Consider the following 4,984-nt stretch of genomic DNA (forward strand, 5'->3'; position numbering starts at 1 on the left):
AAAAAAAAAAAAAAGAAATACTGATTATTGGACTTGGATTTAGGGCTTATCTTAATCCAGAATGATATCTTCTTGAGATCTTGCCTTAATTATGTCTGAAAGAAGTACACTTATTCCAGATAAGATCACATTCTGAGGTTCTAGATGGATACCTTTTGGGAGTGACAACTTGGTTTGTAACAGGGAGCCTCCAGTTTGATGGGAAAGACTTAATCCCACTGTTGGAGAGTCCTAAGTCTTAGAGGAGAAATCTGCTCCTACTTTAAGAAGTCCTGGTTTGACAGGGAAGACCTTGATTTGCAGCCTGGTCCTCAGGAGCCTTTAAATTGAGATAGGGCTGGGTGTGGTGGGTCACGCCTATAATCCCAGTGGAGGATCACTTGAGCCCAGGATTTGGAGACCCGCCTTGGCAACATGGTATAACCCTACCCCTATTAAAAAAAAAAATGAGGCCCACAAATGTTATGACAAGGAAGGGTCAGCACTGGCAACATACAGACCACTATTCTCTATAGAACAATGTGAGGACATTGGTCAGGATTTGGAAGAATGAGGACATTTATGTCAGGATTTGAAGGGGTGGATTCTGCCTTTACAAGACAAGTGAGGCAAGCCAGACACCTGGTCCTAAACTTTGCCCTCCTGGGCTCAAGTGATTCTCCTTCTTCAGCCTCCTGAGTAGCTGGGACTAGAGGCACATGGCACCACGCCCAGCTACTTTTTAAAGTTTTTAGTAGAGACGGGGTTTCACCGTGTTAGCCAGGATGGGCTCAATCTCCTGACCTCGTGATCCTCCCATCTCAGCCTCCCAAAGTGTTGGGATTACAGGCATAAGCTGCCGTGCCCAGTCTCGCCCGTCATTTAAAAAAAAAATTATTTTACTTTCCTCAGCTCACAGATCTAAAAAACAGGTATCATTGTTGAATACCTTTTTGAAAATGAACTCCCATGTCATCAACCACAAAATGGAACTGTTCTCTAGGATGCGAGGTGTCCCAATATGAGTGGGGAAGCCATCAGGGTTAAACCCCCAGGAAGATCATTTTGTTAGTTCAAGCTAGCTCCTGAACACTGTTTTCTCTTCTTACAAGGACATGGCTATTTAGCTGGGTTCCTTTCCTTTCCTCTCTGGAGATTTTCTCCCTCCCTCCCTCCCTCCCTCTCTTCCTTCCTCCCTCCCTCTCTGCCTCCCTCCCTCCCTCCCTCCCTTCCTTCTTTCCTTCCTTCCTCCTTTTCTTTGTGCAGGGTCTCTGTCTGTCACCCAGGCTGGAGTGCAGTGGTGCAATCACAACTCACTGTAGTCGACCTCCTGGGCTCAAGCACTCCACTCACCTCAGCCTCCCAAGTAGCTGGAACTATAGGTGTGCAACACCATGCCCAGCTAGTTTTTTTTTTTTTTTTTTTTTTTTTTTTTATAGAGACAAGGTCTCCCTATGATGCCCAGGCCGGTGGTGTCAAACTCCTGAGCTTAAGTGATCCTCCTGCCTCAGCCTCCCAAAGTGCTGAGATTAAAGGTGTGAGCCAGCGTGCCCAGTGACTCTGGGGATTTTTTTCCCCCTGAACTGGGAGCCATATAATATCATATCTAAATTGATCATCTGCACCCTCTTTCTTCCTTCCTACAAGCTGTTAGAGCCTCAGCCTGCTTACTGTCTACCCACACAATCCCTGGGGCTCCTCACTCCTCTGGATTGGAAGCTGAGGGGGATGCCATCTCCTCAGCTCACCCCACACTTATTTGCCTCTCTGTTCACTTATCTCTAAAGACAACTACACGGTATCTTTTCCTTTGAAGGATTTTACAGTTTATCATCATGGGAAAGAGCCCCAAGGTTACCAAGTCACTAGCCTGGGGGAAGGTGTGAAAATTTAAGAAACCTACGAAACTTCTGCCAAGCCTGGTCTCTGGAATGAAAGGGCAGCCAGTAGCCTGGCTCCTTCTCCTCTCTTCTTAGTCCTGGCTTGAAGACACCAAGCAGGGCAACTGTTCATATCCCCCTTGTCTCAGACATGACTGCATGTGAGCTTCTCCCAATTGGTTGGTTATTTATTTATTTATCTTGGGATGGAACTTGCTCTGTTGCCCAGGCTGGAGTGTAATGGCACTATCTCAGCTCACTGCAACCTCTGCCTCCCATATTCAAGTGATTCTTCTGCCTCAGCCTCCCGAGTAGCTGGGATTACAGGCACCTGCCACCACCCCAGGCTAATTTTTGTATTTTTAGTAGAGACAGGGTTTTGCCATGTTGGTCAGTCTACTCTTGAACTCCTGAGCTCAGGTGATCTGCCTGCCTCGGCCTCTCATAGTGTTGGGATTACAGGCGTGAGCCACCAAGCCTGATCCTCGCTCTTTCTGACTCCCCTTTTCTAGTTTGATGCTTCCTGGCTATCCACTTCCAACCTTCTACTTTGGAGTCATTCCCATCTCTTCCAAAGCAACCCTTCCTTTATTCCCAGTAAAAGCCACATTATGTCCTTCCCTTTCCCAACATTCTCAGGGGAGACCTACTCACTGGGGAATCCACTATGGTGTGACCAGTATGGTGGAGGGAGGAAGTGGTTGCTGATGTGTCCCTCCCCACTCCCTAGGCTCCCCTAAAATCCCATACCCCACACTGACCGTCCACTATCCCAAGAGAACCCGTTTGAGGGTAATGGGTGGAATTGGCAGTGACAAGAGTAACCACCAGGGGGAGCCTGTGTCTAAGAAGAGACTGAGGGCGCCTAGGGTAGCCACTCAGGATTTTTTCTTCATTCTTGGGCAGTAAGGCTGCCAGGCATTCCAGCTTGGGGTGGCGTCTTATGGACCTGGGAATCCAGAGCTCCGTCCTCCCCTCTTTCTGGCTCTCCTCTTTTCCTGATTACACAAGAAACTGCTACATCTACACAGTGTGGAACACTTCCAAAGGACAGGTTAGGAAGAATATGGCCCCTACAGGGCCTTATTTTTTATTTTTTGAAGACAGGTTCTCACTCTATTACCCAGACTAGAGTGCAGTGGTGTGATCACAGCTCACTGCAGATTTGACCTCCTGGGCCCAAGCAATCCTCCCACTTCAACCTCCTGAGAAGCTGGGACTACAGGCGTGTGCCACCATTCCTGGCTAATTTTTTGTATTTTTTATAGAGACAGGGTTTTGCCATGTTGCCCAGGCTGGTCTTGAACTCCTGGGCTCAATCTCTTTGCCTGCCTCAGCCTCCCAAAGTGCTAGGATTACAGGTATGAGCCACTGTGCCCAGCCTGGACAGCCATATTCAACATAAGGATCAATCTTCCAGACCTTTGACCTCAACCCACAGTTTTCACTAGCTCCTGTCACCAGTCTCTCCACTGGAACCTCATTGACTCAGGCTCTCCTATCTCTTCTCAATCTGTCCTGGTTTGGGGATCAGGGGGCCCTGGGTAGTACCAGTTATGTCCATTTCTTTCACTGCCACCTTAACTCCCAAGATGGTCCCAGCTCAGTAGCTTCTTCATCCCTGCCACTGCCCTTGGTGACTTGGTTCTGCCTTCAGATCCACCTGACTGACTTCCAACAATTTCAGGGCTGGATCAACCAAAGAGTCAGTCTGGCTTATAGAAAGAAAGGAAGAAAGCCAGATAATCTCTAAAGGCCAGAGCTTAATCCCTTCTTCTCACCCCAGGTCATAGAGCCTTGTCAATTCCTGCATCCACAATAATAATTAGGCTGGGCTTGGTGGCTCACTTCTGTAATCCCAGCACTTTCAGAGGCCGAGGTGGGTGGATCACCTGAAGGAGTTCGAGACCTGCATGACCAACATGGAGAAACCCCGTCTCTACTAAAAATACAAAATTAGCTGGGCATGGTGGCACATGCCTGTAATCCCAGCTACTCAGGAGCCTGAGGAGAATGGTTTGAACCTGGGAGGCAGAATTTGCCGGGAGCTGAGATCACACCATTGCACTCTAGCCTGGGCAACAAGAGTGAAACTCCGTCTCAAAAACAAAACAACAACAACAATAATAATATTTAAACCTACTAGGAGCCTGGCATTGTGATACATGCTGAGGATACCAAAATACAAACAGCCATGGGCTGTGCCCTCAAGGAACTTGTATACTAATCAGGGAGATGAACAAATAACTAGGCAATGACAGTATAAAAAAAGAGTGGCTGGAGAGAAGACTGGAGAGGCAGTGCCAGACACAAAGGAAGGGATAGCTTTGTTAGGAGTTTGGCCTTTACCTTGAATATTGGAGTAAGTGCTGAACTTGATCAGATTTGCTATAGTATACAATACTCTGGGTAATCAAGGTTAGATTTGAGGAGACAAGGATACCAATTATAAAGCCACTAAAATAGTCTCAATGACAGGTGGCTAGAGCCAGGCTGAAGGCAAGGTCAGGGTATGGGAGAAGAGCAGGAGTGGTTTTTAGACACTGGCCCACTGTGGCCACCAGGTCCAATTTCCTGCGGACCACATGTAGAAGGTGTGTGGCTCTGACCTCTAATCCTTACAGGTTTAAGAAGACATAAGTGGCTGTAGTCCTGTGGTCTGGTCATTGGGCAGCACGGAGACTGCAGTCTGTGTTTGAACAGAGGATTCCTTGGTGCAGGAAAAAAACGTGTAGAACTGGAACTGACAAGGTTGGGAATATGTGTAGGCAGTAGGAAAATGAAAAGGGATGTATTTTGCAGTATCTGGATTTTAAAAAAAGAAAGAAAGAAAAAGAGAGGTTTTCCTGGGAACGGTGCCTCATGCCTGTAATCCTGGCACTTTGGGAGGCCGAGGCAAGTGGATCACCTGAGGTCAGGAGTTCGAGACCAGCCTAACCAACAAGGTGAAACCCCGTTTCTACTAAAAATACAAAAATTAGCTGGGTGTGGTGGCAGGCGCCTGTAGTCCCAACTACCTGGGGAGGCTGAGGCAGGAGAATCACTTCCACCCAGGAGGTGGAGGTTGCAGTGAACTGAGATTGCACCACTGCACTCCAGCTTGGGTGACAGAGCTAGATTCTCAA

Source organism: Cebus imitator, unplaced genomic scaffold (assembly GCF_001604975.1).
Source record: "Cebus imitator isolate Cc_AM_T3 unplaced genomic scaffold, Cebus_imitator-1.0 Scaffold71, whole genome shotgun sequence".
Lineage (NCBI taxonomy): Eukaryota > Metazoa > Chordata > Mammalia > Primates > Cebidae > Cebus > Cebus imitator.